This window comes from Lipotes vexillifer, unplaced genomic scaffold, assembly GCF_000442215.2.
Source record: "Lipotes vexillifer unplaced genomic scaffold, Lipotes_vexillifer_v1.1 scaffold655, whole genome shotgun sequence".
In the NCBI taxonomy this organism is placed as follows: domain Eukaryota; kingdom Metazoa; phylum Chordata; class Mammalia; order Artiodactyla; family Lipotidae; genus Lipotes; species Lipotes vexillifer.
Window position 1 is genome coordinate 593,936 of NW_006788208.1, and position 18,345 is coordinate 612,280.

The 18,345-nt window shown below is 37.6% G+C and overlaps 1 pseudogene across 1 annotated transcript; it reads right to left on the reverse strand.

The window, feature by feature from the left end:
* Positions 1–1,970: 1,970 nt before the first annotated feature.
* On the reverse strand, positions 1,971–3,548 carry LOC103074430 (heterogeneous nuclear ribonucleoprotein C pseudogene; annotated as a pseudogene). Its single transcript, XR_014368659.1, has one exon. The product of XR_014368659.1 is annotated as a heterogeneous nuclear ribonucleoprotein C pseudogene (transcript).
* Between the last annotated feature and the right edge of the window lie 14,797 nt (positions 3,549–18,345).

Here is an 18,345-nt window from a genome sequence, read left to right on the forward strand (position 1 = left end):
TCTGTGAGTCACATAAGACAGGCTGCCATGCAGAAGACAGAGGCTAGTTGAATTAAAAACACTTCAGTGAGGTATCACCTCACACCAGTCAGAATGGCCATCATTAAAAAGTCTACAAACAATAAATGCTGGAGAGGGTGTGGAGAAAAGGGAACCCTCTTGCACTGTTGGTGGGAATGTAAATTGGTGCAGCCACTATAGAGAACAGTATGGAGGTTTCTAAAAAACCCAAAAATGTCGTTACCATATGATCTAGCAATCCCACTCCTGGGCATATATCTGGAGAAAACTATAATACATGCACCTCAATCTTCACTGCAGCACTATTTACAATAGCCAAGACATGGGAGCAACCTAGATGTCCATCAGCAGATGAATGGATAAAGATGTGGTACATATATACAATGGAATGCTACTCAGCCATAGAAATAATAATGAAATAATGTCATTTACAGTGATAGGACCTAGAGATTATCATAGAGATTATCATAGGACCTAGAGATTATCATACTAAGCGAAGTAAGCCAGACAAAGACAAATATCATATGATATCACTTATATGTGGAATCTAAAAATATGATAGAAGCGAACTTATTTACAAAACAGAAAATAGATTCACAGGCATAGAAAATACACTTATGGTTACCAAAGGGAAGGGGTGGGTGATAAACTAGGCGTTTGGGATGAACATATACACACTACTATATATAAGATAGATAACCAACAAGGACCTACTGTATAGCACAGGGAACTCTGTTCAATATCTTGTAGTAACCTATCAAGGCAAAGAATCTGAAAATGAACATATGTGTGTATGTGTGTGTATATCTGAATCACTTTGCTGCACACCTGGAACTAACACAACACTGTAAATTAACTCTACTTCAATTTTAAAAATAGGTAAAAATACAAGAGAATGACAGGAAATATTGGAAGATAAAAAGAAAGAAAGGAAAACACCTCAGTGGCTGCCCAGCTGCCAGATGGAAGGTTCGCAGTCCCTCTGTCAATCGAGGACAAGGTTGGGATCCTTAGGTTGCTGGTTTATAGGTTCTCAAAATAAAGCTCTTTGCATGGTTGGAAGAGCAGTTTCTTCCAAGAAGAAGGCTGAGAGGGGGAAGTTTCTGAAAAGGTAGAATTAACCTGAATCTATTGATTCATCTATATAGAGAACTAGAAATTGCAGCATCATGATCCTATGAATATCGTATGAAAAGCTTCTTCCTAGATTCTTGATTTAAATATGGTACTTTTGGACCTTCCTCAGCTCTCTGAGACCCTGCAGGCTTAAACTCTAACAATTACGTGCAGGACAACTGATGATATCAGAATCCTTAGGGCTTCATCTGCCTCATGCTAACATGCCCTTAAAGAGCCAAACCCAACAGCAAATTTAATAAATCCCACACACTGTAGTGTGTAGTCCAAATCTAGTGTGTCCCACTGGTGGATTTTGTTTTATCATGCTTTAAGCAGTCTCTCTGGAACTCTCTGAGTAACTATGCTTTTTTTTGTTGTTTTTCTTTTTTGGAATAAAATACAGGTTTTATTCTCCAGTTGTTTCACTTTTCCTAGAATCTTGACATGTTTGAGCCTCTTTCTATTTAAGGTTGAAACAGTTCAGCACACGACAAAAAAAAAAAAACTCAAAAAAGGTGCCAAATGGACCACAAAGCATTGAAGAAAAGGCTTAATGCAGTTCCCGAAGTTTTTCATTAGGATCTAAAAGCCATTTTCGCAAAAGAAATCTCCACTTCACATCAAAGTTACTTGTCTCCTTAATTCAACACCCACCCCAATGAAACATAATTTGAGTAGTGTATGTTGGTATGCATAATAATTATGACTCAAAGAAAAATGTATCTAGTATATTCTAGGGGTTTTGTGGAGGCCGCTGTGAAACAAAGAATTTGAAGTAAACAATTATAAAATACAAAAATAAAAAACCAGGGTGTTTATTTTTTCTCCAAATTCCTGGTTTAATAAGGACTTGTTTATTTTGAGAAAAAAAGGTCCCAAACATCAGGCTATTCACAAAAATAACCCACAGTATCAACTTTAGAAAACAAATCTTAAGACTATTACACTAATTATTTTTCTAGAGGATCCATTTGACATGCCAACTCTCATTCACAAAAATACATTGTTACATTTGTGTTGAACAGCCCCACACAGCACTCTTATGTGGGGTATAACACGCATACCTCTAATTCAAAGCTGTTCTCAGGTGCTACTCAACTAATGAGACTGCCTTTGTAGTTAGGGAAGCAACTACTGAACTTATGTATGAATGGAAAGAACTGTACTCCCTGCATAACAAGAGATTATTTTGGAGACAGTTGATAAAAACCATACCATACTTTTTATTGTTAAGTCATAAAGAGGTATCAAAATTAAAAGCAAAAATTACAGGGTAAGACTTAACATAACTACTAGGAGCATCAAAGGAAGTGAAAACGGGACTAGGCGCAGGGCAATGTGAATTAATGAACATGGGAAGGACAAGGATGGGGACAACAGTGAGCATGTGCTGAAGATACTAGGGGAGAGGATCTGGTGAAAATTTTGACCTTAGACAAGCGCCTAGGTAAAGAAATAATGGGACAAGATTTCTAAACCCCACTATGTGCTTAAGAGTCATCCTCGCCATTGGCGCTGTCTCTGTCATCCTCTCCTTCCTCAGCCTCTTTTTCATCATCCTTGATCAACTCCAGCTGGTCATCCCCCCGATCTTCATTATCATCATCCAGTAGGTCCCCCTCCTCAGCAGAGTCCTCTGCACCCCCCTCAGACTCCATCTTCACATTAGTCTCATCTTTCTTCAGGGAGCTGCTGCTCTGCTCCTCTTCTGACTTATCATTCTTCATCTCTACTCCTTGTTTGCTCTGTTCCTTTTCGATTTTTTCCAGGTTTTCCAGTAGAGAATCCACTTTTTGTTTTATCTGAGTCAACTCCTTCTTAATGGCCTGAAGGTCATCTCCTTTCAACTTTCCAGACTTAGAAGATTGCCGCTGTCCACTCTTAGAATTGAAGCCACTTTTGCCCCTTCGTGAAGTGTTTCCTGATACACGCTGGCGTTTTGAGGGCACTACAGCCCGAGCAATAGGAGGAGGAGGAGGAACACGTGCTGGGTAACTGTACATCCTGTCATAATAATCCCGTTGAAAGTCATAGTCCAAGTCAAAAGAGGAGCCGTACATCTCCGCTGCAGATCGTTTCACACCTGCTTTTCCTCGGTTCACTTTTGGCTCTGCGGCCAGATTAATATCTAAAACCTGGCCAGCAATCATTCTGCCATCCTCTCCTGCCACAGCAGCCCGGGCATTTCTCTCATTAACATACTGAACGAAGGCAAAACCCTTATGAACAGAGCAACCCACGATTTTGCCATATTTCGAGAAGATTGCCTCCACATCAGATTTCTTGACCACAAGAGTATTGAGATTCCCAATGAATACACGGGAGTTCATGGAGCGAGGATCCGTCTTGTTGGTAACATTGCTGGCCATTGTCTTTGATGGTAAGGTGCTTCACAAAGCTGAAAAACTCAAGCAAGTTCCACTAACTTATATATTTCAAGTGATTTGTAACCAGGAGGGGGAAGGGAGAAGAGATTCGATTCTGAATCTCCTACTCCCGAGTTCTACGCCGAGAAGCCGACTGCTGCTCGAGGTCCGCAACGCGGCCGCAACCGCTCAGCCTTCGCTTCTTCACAAAATGGCCTAACTATGCTTTTTTATTCTTTTTATTTTTAACAAATTCATGTTCACTGATCCACAGATGTTGTGATACCATCACAAATCCTTACAATATCAGGAGTGCTTTCAGAGATTTTATTTTTGGTCGCTCCCAGTATTCTCACCTACTTTGATGTGAAGCAAAGCCTTTACACAAAATTCAAAGGGCTACAACACTGAAAGGATTACAACAATTTTGTAATCAAATGTCAACAATTTTGCACAATGAACTGAGAACTGTTTCTGAAAACTGCTCTCTTTATCAAAGGAGCATACACATCTAGTTATTCGGAATCTGTGCCAATCTTCTTGCAATGCTGTTCTTAAGAGCGTGTAAAGGGCTTTTTGTTCCATTACAATGGCTGGAACAATTTTAAAATAAAGTTGGAAATTACACTTCAATAAGTGAATTAAAAATGTAGGAGAGTGGCACCTAATAAGGCCAGAGCACCTCTGGGTTGTCATCATTTTTCCAAATTTATTTACCTGGATGTTCATTTGGATCGAACCACCAGAAAATGCCATATTGACCCAGAGATACCCTAAAAAAATCACACTAAAATAAAAATGGCTACTTCAGAAATGTTTATATATATAATTTTTATTTTTGTCATATAATCTTTTCAATAACTGTAAAATTGCTACTTATTTTGGAGAATTTCTTAGTTTTCATCAAATGTGCATGAATGTCACTTCTTATAATCATTGACCTCAATTTTCTTTTAAAACTGAGTTCTAAGAAATGACATAAGTTTGTCTTGGGAATCCAGTTTTCATTTCAGCTGACCAGACAAAACCTATGAAAAACTTAATGCTTGTGCAATCTAAAAAGAGTCTGATTTTAAACAGGAAAATTATATCTACCCTATAACATACATTCAATAAATTTCAATATCATGTATTTAATATTCTATTTCAAATTTGCATATGATCCAAGTAATTAACAAAAGACCAACAATAAGTTGGTCTAAAAACCACCTAAAAACACTTCAAATCCACCACGTACTCTTATATAGAACTATTACTATACCATTTAAATATTAATTTTCACACAAATAAGTTCATATAAAAACACCTTAGGGGCTTCCCAGGTGGCGCAGTGGCTGAGAGTCCGCCTGCCGATGCAGGGGACACGGGTTCGTGCCCCGGTCCGGGAAGATCCCACATGCCGCAGAGCAGCTGGGCCCGTGAGCCATGGCCGCTGAGCCTGCGTGTCCGGAGCCTGTGCTCCGCAACGGGAGAGGCCACAACAGTGAGAGGCCTGCATACAGCAAAAAAAAAAAAAAAAAAAAAAAAAAAAAAAAACACCTTAGGTCTGCAGGCCAATGGGTAAAAATGTCTGCAGGCCAATGGGTAAAAAATCAAAATTACAAAATACTAATTTCTATTTAGTACTGGTCTGGAGTTCTTGATTTTCCAAAAAGCAGAAGGAGAAAAAGTAAAGGAGGAAGAAAACCAAAATTCCAGAAGCACCCACCACGTTCCAGTCCTTTATGGATGGTCCTACACTTTGTCCTCTATATCAAGTTATTTCATTGCAAGAGTAATTGCGTGGGATAGACTCTTACACATGAGAATAGCATACGTATCACTTTAACTTGTAGTAAATACAATTTGGGTTTCCCCAGTGTCATGCCTTTTTGGTAATCTCACAATTTTCCAAAGACCTATAGGAAACAAACTTATTTAGTTTTATTTACTCCATCATTTTCAAATTCATTTGACCACAAAACCCTTTCATTTTCCTACAATTAGATGTTAAAGGAACAATGAACTATACCAGTCTTTCTGGTGTGGGTAAATTGAACTATTACTGGAAAATACAAACCATACAACTTGTCAAGGACACTCAAAACAAGCCCCTAGGAAGGGACCTTGATCTAGTATAACGCTGCATTTCACCTCTTGGCTTCTTAATGTTCTCAGACTCTCAACTTGTTTCAAACAATTCTTGATAAACTGTTATGGCTTACTTGGCTACCCTCTCTAGAAATGTTTTCAAATTAAGGAGGGGAATAGTGAGAATTCCCTCCTTTAATGCAAAAGTAAGATCTGCTGGAGGAGTTACAGGGCTCCATTGGAGTGGCTAAGCTTTTCAGGTGCACCTCAAAACCCAGCACCCCCAAGATTACCTGATCAGCGTATCTTGGGTCTTGGGCACCCACATGACCCAACTGCATCTTTTTTTTTTTTTTAATTTTTATTTTCATCTTTTTTTTTTAACATCTTTATTGGAGTATAATTGCTTTACAATGGTGTGTTAGTTTCTGCTTTATAACAAAGTGAATCAGCTATACATATACATATATCCCCAATTACATCTTCATTCCCTCTTTAGGAAATGTGAATAAAAAGATGCCACTTTCCACAGATGTATAGAAATGCTTAACAATTGAGTGAACAGTTTTTAACACAATTTGAGCTGCACGTACAAAGATGTAGAAGAAAAGGTCTCAAAGTGTAAGGTACTCCTATCTGGTAAAGTCACTGATTTCAGTTAAAGTATACGTTTCCATTTAAAAAGAAAATAGCATCAACAGTGAAATGGGCAACTTAGTAAATCCAAAACACATCCTATGAAAATGACTTTTTTTATTAAATCAGGAAGAAACTAAAAATGTCTTTGACTATGAGTTCGCTCAAGTATGACATGGTTACCGTAATTTCCACATTTAAACATGAAATAAATGTATGACTTTGGTTTGTCGAAGTGAATATTAGGAAGCCAGAGGCGATTTAAATTGAGATAATCTCCCATTTTCCTGTTATTGCATTGTCACAAAAAGGTCAGCAGAATAAACAAGAGTGTGTTAACAGAATTTCAAACTCATTTTATCACAAAGCCCTGTATTAGTCGGGTGTTTTCCTCTGCATTATTCTGTGTGAAATACTGTGTTAAAATGTGACTTTGAAAAATTCAACTAGAAGTTTGCAGAAACTGCAGGCATTCACAACTCTCCAAATATTTACTTACTTTGCCAAATTAAAAACATGCTGTTTTTCTATAATAATTCAGTTACTCTAATACTTCTATTATGGTCCCAACCTCTGCTAAAGACACTGTAGGAGAACACACACACACACAGTGTATATACCATGGTCCCTGCCCTCACAGAACTTACAATTATGAATTAAAATAACAAGAATAGTAATGGTTGAACACGTCACTACAGCGTAGATCCTTGATGTTCAAGACAAAGGCATTCATTCATCTGGAGAGCCTCATGGAGCCTAAAACATCAGGCTCTCCCTAAAGCCCTCCAGAGATGGAGTAACACACCAGCTAGGTGACTTTGAGAAGTGAAACAGAAAGAGGAGAAATGATGAACGGTACCTTCATGAATGCCCAAGTCTACTTCAAATCGCTTGTAAAACTGTGTGATGCTGGCAGTAATGCTAATATAATTCAGAAAGTATGGATATGTACAATCATGTATTCGCAACAAATATTATTGCACACTTACTATGTATCTGGCAACCATTCTTAGCATTGGAGATATAGCAGTGAATACAGGACACAAAGGCTATTCTCTCACGAAGCTGACATTCTAGTGGGAGAAGACAGAGAGTAAATCAATAAATACTGAATTTGTCAGGTTATGCTGTGAGTGCCGGGGGCAGAGGTACTGCTGGAAATGGGGATTGGTTGCTCTTTATATAGAATGGTCAGGAAATACCTCTTGGTGACTTTGATATTTGAGTAGAGAACTAAAGATGTCAAAGGGAAGACCTGGCCAAGAAAAGAGGAAAGCACATGCAAAGGCCCTGAGGTGACAGTGATGTTAGCAAATTTGAGGAACAGCAAGGAGGGTGGTGTGGCAGGAGTGAAGTGCAAAGGGCAGAGGTGGGAAATGAGGTTAGAAAGAGACAAGTACATGGAGTAAGGGTAGCAAAAGCCCACTGTGCTGGGCCTCAATCAAACATGGGATGGAGTCTTACTTGAAAGTGTCATGACATGGGATATCTTTGTACAGATACTGAAGGATAAATGAGGTTTATCTAACTTGAAGGAAAGGAAATTTGAGATTCATGCTTATATCTGTTCACTCTCTATTTTTAGATCTTTCTGGTACTTCTGAGAACATTAAAAGAAAGACCAATGCTTGTGCTCAGACTTTTATTCAAAATGAATCATCCATTCCTGGCCATTTTTTTCCCACCAGAACAGCTTGGAGCCCACTGAATTCATAGGGCCAGTTCACTGGCTTTCTAACTTTCTTCACTTTATTCTGGAAATCTCTCAAAAAATGAGAATGTATAGTCAAACGAGTCACATATGGCTCCACATGAAACGAAAACTTCTCAAAAACTATTTAAACATCTGATTAAATTGTTTTAAATCCATGGTGGCTTCAGTCGGCTACCAGTTTATAGTAGCAGAAACTTTAAGAATGTAAGAAGGTGAATTTTCATACACCTGTCTGATAAAGGCATTAAAGCGTGGTTTGGAAAAAAGGTGAGAACTAATCAAGCGAGGTGATCTCACCCTAAATATACATTAATTTATGAGATGTTAACAGCATGCGAATTAACCTATGAAATAGCTGCTCACTTTACTAAGCAAAGAGGACCGAAATGTGCTACTCTCATTATAACAAAAAAATGAAATACATCATACTGCAAGGCAACTAGGCAATGACTGAAATGGGTTTTATAAGGACAACATGCCTACTGAATGGCCCAGCCCATTTCAAGTTCAAGAGACTAAATCAAGAACTAAATTTCAAACTGATTTCTTGAGGCTTCATAAGCATATATGGAAAATTGATCTCTCTTTCTATTCTTCAATTTTCTCAGCTATTCATTGAGGAAAATTCCATTTCACTACTTCCCAAGGGGTATGTTTTGGAGTTGTTCATGTCTGCGACTGCTAAATATTATGGGTTTCTCTGCTGTGTCTATAACCTCAAAACAGTTATTTGCAAATTCCAAGGCGCACGCGTACACACACACACACACACACACACACACACACACACAAAATCAATGCATCCTGGTTTCATCTATTAGAAATCTAAAAGGTCACTGGAGTGCATAGCCCAGTATCCTGAATATCATTTTGTGAGGTCTGGGATTCCTCATGGATTTTTCTGTTGAATTTATACAAATGAAAAAAAAAAAAATCTGAGCAGTCATTTGGGAATGGGAGTTTAAAAATTCTGCAACCTTCATAAAGCCTTTCTCAATCAGCTACATAAAAGTGATGTCTCCCTTCTTTGAAATCTTCTAGCAGTTATGGCCTGTATTAGTCATTTGTCAATTTATTTTATACTGCTCTTTGATAGTTCTTCTAGTCTTTGTATTTAAGTATTATTTTTAATATTTTATTGTTACATTTCTCGATACTTAGAACTTATTTAACCAGATTTTTAACCTTTACAAGATTAAAGACTAAAACTGTAACATCCATGCAATCCCTTGCCCGCCTAGGCATTTCCAGATAGGAAATATCTGGAATACTGCAGCTATGCCTTCCAACAATACGTTGATTAGATTTTTGATTTCAGATACATTGTTGGAAAAAAGTCCACAGCTGACACAGCTGCTGATACTAAAGCAACTACATCTTCCAAACATAGAGCCTGAATAAGTCAACCTATAAGGATAATCACAATTTTTACACAATTGAAGATATAAAAGCTGTACATTGAGGACGATTCTGGAAAATAGCAGAGTAGGAACCACCTGGAATCTGTCTCCCCACCTAGACAACAACTGCACTAGCAGAATCAATCTACTCTAACTATTTTAGAACTCTGAAGGCTTGAAACTTCCAGGGGGAAGCAATTAAAGGCATCCAAATTGGAAAGGAAAAAATAAAATTATCTCCATATGCAGATGATGTGATTTTATATGGGGAAAACCCTAAAGACGCCACAAAAAAACCTGTTAGAACTAGTTCAGCAAAGTGGCAGCATGCAAAGTTAACACGCAAAAATCACTTGCATGTCTGAACACCAACAATGAAAAATATGAAAAGGAAATCATAAAAACAATTCAGTTTACTAGAGCATCAAAAATAATAAAATACTTAGGAGTGAACTTAACCAAGGAAGTGAAAGACTTGTGCAATGAATACTACAAAACAGTGCTTTAAAAAATCAATGAAGACATCAATAGAAGCACATCCCATGTTCATGTATTGGAAGATTCAATATTAAGATGTCAATACTACACTACGCAATCTACAGATTCAATATAAACCCTATCAAAATTTCAGTGACTTTTTTTGCAGAAATAGACACATCTATCTTAAAATTCATATGGAATTTCAAGGGACCCTGAATAGCCAAAACAATCTTGAAAAAGAACAAAGCTGGAGGGCTCATACTTCTTGATTTCAAAAGTTACTATAAAGCTACAGTCATCAAAGCAGTGCATTACTGGCATAAAGACAGACATATAAAAAAGTGGAATAGAATAGAGAGCCCAGGAATAAACCTTCACATATCTGGTCAAATGATTTTTGACAAGGGTGCCAAGATCATTCAATGGGGAAAGGACAGTATTTTCAATAAACGGTGCTGGGAAACCTGGATATCAACATGCTGGACCCTTATCTAACACCACATACAAACATTAACTCAGAATGGATCTAATAGTTAAATATAAGACCTAAAGCTATAAAACTGTTAAAAGAAAATATAAGACCAAAGTAACTAAGAGGATTTTCTTGTTTAATTTTTTTAAAGGAAACTCAGAGCATTTAGCCCAACCTTATTAGTTTATTAAACAAACTCCACTGCATGCATTTCTGTGGACCACCTTTATTCGTCTACTTCTGTTCATGTTTTGTTTTATTACATTGTATGTGTTTATGCAGCTGCAAAACTTTTTAGAAGTTATCTAAATACATGAACAAGGTACATTACATAATGTTGGGCATTGACAAATTTCCTTAAGGATTACCCAGTTCAATGATTGGGTTTGTTTGTTTTTTTCATCAACAAGCAAGAGAAGAAAAGAAGTTAAATGCAAAAAGTCAATTGATCATGTTTCTCACTTTATATTTTTAATTGAAGTATAGTTAATTTACGATGTTTTAGTTTTAGGTGTATATATATAAATATATTCTTATGTTGTTCACTTTTGATTGTTGTGTCGCTAAATAGAAAATGTGTAATTCTGGCAGTGGCTTATGAAATAAAATATTTTCCTGCATTAAAGTAAACAGGATATTACAAAGGCATTGCTGTAGAACAGGGGCATATAACGGCAAAGAATTAAGAAAAGGCTATAATTAATGGTTTTCTTTAGGCCTCTCTGTGCCACTCGTCCACCATGAATGTCATGATTTTCTCATTTCACTGAGTTTAACAGGAAACCAAAATTCCTGAAAAAGCTGAGTTCTTCATCTTACCCCTTTCACTTTACGATTCTCTTAACAGCTTGGACAGTACAGTTTTGTTCACATGGGAAGATCCCCCAAGTCACAGAGGTTGAGATTTTGACCCATGCCTCTTATTTCACAGAAGAGATCCCACTGCACCTGGTGTACAAATTAATGTTTTTAAAGTCCTCACCCGCCAGCAAATGCATTAACTTTTTAAATTGTGACTGAGTCATTTCTTCGAAACTTTCTCAGAAAAATGCTGATCCTAACAGATTTGCTTTCACAAAATCTGGATATGATTTCCATAACATTTTGAGGGCAAAATGCCAAACACTCAGAACTATTAAAGATAAAGAGCAAGCAGACGAACACAAAATATTATCAGCTATAAAAGTCACCGGCTGGGAGAGTTTCACAGTTAACTCTTGCATTTCTTCAGCTATGGGCTTATCTGGATCAGCTTCTTCAATAAATCTGATTATTCTTTGATCTTAAAAAGAATCACAGTGTCATTTGAATGGAGAGAAGATTGATATTTCACTTGTCGTGGTGAAGGAGGTCCTGTGACTTTATTAAGGCATCACCACCTGTATGTATTCTCATCAGGGTCTCTATTTCCTTATTTAGGTGATGGGTAAGCTTTGTGGACATTTATTGAGCCATATGTTTATGCTTTGAATGCTTTTGATAAGTAAATTATAACCCCCCAAAATTATTAAATGTTTTTAAATAAGTGATCTTGATAGAAATCTTTTAGGTACACACCAACCTGAGAGATGTACTGAATCCTGCATGTTTTGAAATTCATATCAAATTTATTACAGGCAGTAATGATCTAGTGTATGGTTCACTTAGGCTTCTTGTTTCCCTTCCTCTCTTTTCTTTAAACTACTTGCTACTTAGTGTATCCTCTTCCAGATGGACAAGAAAAGGAAAAATAAGATCAAAGTAACCTAAGCCTTTACTACCACACTGAGTGTACCAAAAGTCTCTCATTTTTGTAAAGGAGGTAAAATACATTTGCCAGGGAATTCCCTGGCAGTCCAGTGATTAGGACTCGGAGCTTTCACTGCCGAGGGTGCAGGTTCAATCCCTGGTCGGAGAACTAAGATCCTGCAAACCTCGCAGTGTGACCAAAAATAAATAAATGAATGAATGAATGAATGAATGAATAAATAAAATATACTTGCCAAAGAGAAATTGGGTGATTATCAATGGGATTCCATGATTCATTCAAATGCTCACTCATTTTTATGATACTCAAGAAGTATTCAGAAAGAAAATTAAGACACCTGTACAAGATCTTTTAATAATTTGTTTCATATTCAGATGTCCCATCAGTCACTCTGGGTTTCCCTTTTCCTACTTTGAATGCTGTACCCAAAAACCTCTCCCCTCCTCGATTTGTTCTTTTTTTTTTGGCTCGAGAAAGGATATGTCAGAGCTAATCAGTTCTTACCATGATCTTCACTCATTTTTACTTTGATTTTCCAGATTCCACCTCCTAGGGCACATGTCATATGGTCCCACATGCTTCGTTTTATCTTCATGGGTTAAGAAATCTACCAGGGCTCAATCTGAGTGACAGTATATGTATTTTTCTAACCAAGGAATTCAGTCTGTGTGGGATTTAGGTCTACTTACAGGAAGTACACATAAAATGCCATCAGTTGAAGTGTGTGCCTCTGTGTGTGTGTGTGTGTGTGTGTGTGTGTGTGAGAGAGAGAGAGAGAGAGAGAGAGAGAGAGAGAGAGGAAAGGGGGAGGGAGTTAAGAAGAGACACAGGGACAGAGGGAGACAGACACAGAGCAAGCACTGGAACCCCGTTTCTTGGAAGCTGATCATTTCACACGTCTATTACACCTACTAAATTCCCATTCAGCAGCTATTGACTTTACAGACCATTCTCACTGATATCCAACAAAAACAAATTACAAACTTATTAAGCCTTCTATGGCTATAAAGCACATTGATGTATATTACCTCATGTGATCATTACAACCACCCTTTCATAAATGTAGGCGGACTCTCATTAACCTATCAATGCCATGGGAAAGAAACTTTTCAGTAAGTGCCTTAAAAAAAAAAAGCAGTTACCATGGGAAGCATTGCTTGTAGTACAAAACCAATGGAAACGTCAAAACCTTTAACTGAAAATGTATAAAGTTGCTGAGAAGCCTGTTTAAATAATTCCTCCTTATATTTTTTAAACTGACTTTTTTAAACCTAGCAAATAAAATACTGTTGACCCTTGAACAACACAGGTTTGAACTGCGTAGGTCCACTGACATGTGGATTTTTTTTCAATAGTAAATACTGCAGCACTACACAATCCATGGTTGGTTGAATCTGCGGATGTGGTACCATGGATATGGAGGGGCCACCTATACAATGGACTAACGCTAAGTTATACTCAGATTTTCAACTGCTCACAGAGTTGAATCCCCCACATTGTTCAAGGGTCAAATGTAGACTAAAAGGTTCAAATCAAACCAATCATTGGGATTTTCAGAACATCTTCCACAATTAGAAATGTTTTTTTCTTCCTTAAGAACCTAAGTTAATAGATGATAAGGTTGGTCTGAACTATCTAGATTAACCTCACTCTATCTAACTATCTAGATTAACCTCACCATATTCACAGATTATTGATTCCTCCATTTTAGATTATTATTCAAAGCAATAATAAAAAATTCAACTCAATTTTAAGGGGGAAGTTCTTTAAGATGTGAAAGTTCTATTTTAAAATATGACCCTAGCTTTTTCCAGCGTTGTATGATATTTATCAAAAAAGCTGTCATAAACTGCATGAAAATTTAAACTGTGATGAATTACTTATGAGATTAGCAGATTTCAAGTATTAATGGACTAAATTAAAGTTATAACTTTGTCAACACAAAGTGCCTTTCACATATGTGATTAATAAAAGAAGCTATTTGGGACTTAATTTTTTTTTACTAGCTTTCCAGTGTTAGATTGTGAGATCCATATCACAAATATGATAGATATTCTTAATCAGTGATACTAGAATTCTCATTAGGTACTCATTAAACTCCTGCACCTTAGAATAACCTTGAGAAGTACATTAGGCACTAATGAGTATATGCTTTCATTGTATAGTCCTTATTAATGATAATGGAATTTACATGCCTGCAGTAAGCAAAGACAGTATAGATAAACTATAAAAATAATAGCAGTTAAAACTTCATACCTCAAGACTAAAATAAAATATATATTTGTTGATTTGTTAAAATAAAACTCTCTGCATAAATATGGGATAAAAATTAGGTAAAAGAAAAAACCTCCAGACATTTAAAAATACTTAAATGTTTGGAGATAAAAAATGAAAAACTGCCTGGATTTTTCCGAACAAGAATAATTTTTCAAAAACAAAGGAGTAGTTTCGGATTCTGTGAGATGTTAGTCAAGTTTCTCAACTTATTTAATTAGCAATACCCTGATGAATGGATAAACCACTAATCTTACCACTGCCCTTTCTGATTTTTGTTTATTGTTGTTATAGTTTTTCTTATTGAAAATATGCCCATGCTCAGAAATGCCTTGCTGTCGGGAAAGACATTCTATAGGTCAAATTAAACCATGAGTCGGAGGTAATAAGAACCTGTCTATTTACTTCCTTTTGATTTTGAACACAAGTAGCTAAATCATTTTCATAAATTACTACGCAAACTATTTTTCAAGTTAATCTGCAATTGAGATTTCCTAAAACTTCTGATGGTCCTACTCATGAAATAGCATTGTCTTTCAGGAATTCCTTCTTCCTTGGTACCTAAATTGCTCTAATGTACTTAAATTCCATTTCTTCTTGAATCCTCTTTAGAGACGAGGAAAATGAGGTCACCAACTTGGAAGAGTAGAATCTTAGATCTGAAAGCTGTTGAAAAGATCAGTTAGCTGCCATATAGTAGTCATTCTTGCACATCGCTAGCACTGAGAAACTTAGTACTACAGAAGGGAGCTCGCTCCAATTGTTAAAACATTCTCTTTGAATTATCTGAAATCTACTCTGTGGGTAATTTCTGCTCCTGAAACCTAGGTATGAAAGCCCAGGGGAATAAGTGTTAATTCCTCCTCTACATAACAGACTTCAAACGCAATAAGGCTTGTTTCTGTGCTGATGTCTCCTTTTTCCCACTGAACATCCATAGCACCCTTGACCATTGCTTATGTAAGATCGGGTTCATTACCCACTGACCTCTGGCAGAGATGTTAGAGAGATGCTCTCCTGCTTCAGTAAGGCACCTAGAATTAATCAGTTTTCCTGGTGTGGGTTTAGTTGTGCTGAGTGCAGGGAGCTTGTTATCTTCTATGAAAAGGATACCATTCTTCTATTAATGCAGCCTAAGATTATATTAGATCTTTCGCCAGCCTCATCACCTTGGGTCACCCTCCATGTCCGTGGTAATAACCAGAGGGAATTGAGAGGAACTTTTAACAGAGCATCTAATCTGCCCACCTGATCCCTTGGTCAAAGAGCAGTGCTTTTATACCTGGCTATCTGGAAACCTATATAAATGGGTCGTTAAAAACATTGTAGTTTTTGAGCCACTAAGAAAGGGGGCAAAAAGATTGTCCAAACACCTCTTCATTCATTCCTGTCCTCACAAATTCAGAGTTTAATATTGAGCCATAGCCTTGTGTCTGGCTGGGACGGACACTGGAATCTCAAGTCCCAGGTTTCTCCAATAATATAAGCAAATCACCAATAATGAACTGCACAGAGTAGTGTGATGACAATTCGTAGCAGTGATGTGAGAGCACAGACCAGCAACACCCAACTCAGCCTAAGTCAGATGAAGGGCAGGGAGGTGTCACGGAGAATCCTATTCTGACTTCAGTCTTAAAGGAAAAGTGAAGGTTTTCATGGATCCCACTCATTAGTGCCTTAGAACAGTGCCTGGGCACTGAAAAATAAAGGAATGAAGGGAATTCTCCAGCGCTCCAGTGGTTAACATTGTGCTTTCATTGACGAGGGCACGGGCTCGATCCCTGGTTGGGGAATGAAGACCCCACAAGCCACATGGTGCAGCAAAAAAAGGAATGAAAATGTAAAATAACACAAATTTAAGCGGTGGATAAGTTAATTAACTGATGGATGGATTGATTAATTAATTAGAAATAAGGAGTATTTCAGGCACTACGTGCCTGTCAGGAAGATGAGAGTCTAAACTAGTCATTGAGAGGTAAGTAGTTTGGTTAAGTTACGGCTGGTGTTTGTGCCGGGAGAACAAGAAATGGGACTAGAGAAGTGGGCAGTGGAGAGAGAAACGTGAGGGGAGTGACTAGACTTGGAAGAACCAGCTAGCATCACTCTTGCAAAAGTCCAAGTGAAAGAGAGAAGGGAAGAGAGGTGGGGATAGGTTTGAGAGATGCTGAGGACCCAACAGATGTCATAAGTAAAGGAGAGACATCATAATTCCTTTATTTCTTGCTTGGACTACTGTAAAGAAGAAGACTGCAATTATCAACCACAGGTAGAGCAGAGTTTGAAAGTAGGGAGGATGACAAATCCAGTTTGATTTGGATTAAATGAAAGAATGAAATAATGCCATTTGCAGCAACATGGATGGACCTAGACATTCTCATTCTAAGTGAAATCAGACAGACAAAGACAAATATCGTATGATATTGCTTATACATGGAATCTAAAAAAAAGGCTACAGAAGAACTTATTAACAAAATAGAAAGACTCACAGACATAGAAAACAAACTTATGGTTATCAAAGGGGAAAGGGGGCGATAAATTAAGAGACTGGGATTAGCATATACACACTACTAGATACAAAATACGTAACTAACAAGGACCTACTGTATAGCACAGGAAAATATACTCAATATTTTGTAATAACCTATAAGGGAAAGAATCTGAAAAAGAATACACACACACATATACTCTGTGTGTGTGTGTGTGTGTATAACTGAGTCACCGTGCTGTACACCTGAAACTAACACAACATTGTAAATCAACTATACTTCAATAAAAATAAATAAAATTAAGCAAATTAAAGATGGAGTATTCACAGAAGATGTTCCTGAGGAACTGACCATCCACACCCAGTCTCCAGGTGGGGAGAGAGGTCTAAACACAGATATCTGCGTCATCAGAGTCAGAGCGGAAGTCCTTGGTGTGGGTGAGACTGTCCAGGAAAAGTGCATAGTGCAGAGACAAAAATGCCAACGTCTGCAAACCAGACTTCAGAAAGTAGTGAGGAAGGTTTCCTCGCTAAGATGGAGGGACTGAATATATGTGTATGTTGATTAACAAAGCCCAGCTGAGCAGAAGTTGAAAACAGGGAGGACAGAATAATTAATGGATCAAAGCTTCTAGCATTTATCTATAGCTCTGAAAAGTTCTCCTATCTTTCAGACTTTAATTATAAAATGAGAACTTTATTCCCAAAGAAAACATTTTTCTAAGAAATCAGCTAACAGGTTGTTTTCTGAATTATTAATTATGTTTCCTTTAGTGTCTTTCTCACATTCAGGGTCTCCACTCAGCCACCTTCTGATGCTAAAATTCCTCTCCTGAACCTTCTGGAGAAGCTAAGGATGGAAAAGAGGCAGGGTCCAAACATTGGCCTTGAGATGGAGTTGGGGTTTGACTCTGTCAGGTAGGAAGCTCTAACCAGTAATATTCAGCTGCTCTGGACCGCAGCATCCAGTCTTTACCAGAAGGTACTGGTGTCCAACAAGATGCCTTGCATAAGACCTCGGTTATGCAGAACCCAGGGACGCGGCTCGTTCTGGATAGCTGGATGGTTTACCAACCTGCTCCCCACACCCCTTGACTTTTTGTGAGGATTCTTCCCTAAAACCAGTCTACAAATATTTCTATCTTTATTTCTGTTTCTTAGCATGTTATAGTGAAAAAATAGAAGCCCTGAGGGGCATCCCCTTAGCTTACCACCAGCAAAGTCACCAGCCTTCTCCGTATCTGTTCCCTGCCATCCTTCTTTATACCCTGGGCAAGTGCCTCCAATGGCATCAAAAACTACCCATGCTTTGTGCTCTGGACCCCATCCTCACTCACTCACCTTCACGAGGACTTTGCCCAGCTATTCTCAGAAATTATCCCTTCTCTCCCCTCTCTTCTACATTCTTACCTTCTCCCTCACTACTAGAACTTTCCCCTTAAAATACAAATATACTATACAACTCCCACCTGACACCTAACATACAAATAAATACCTTAACAAGCCAAGGTCTACACTCGCCTTTATTGTGTAACCTCAAATGAGTGTGACTATTCCTGCT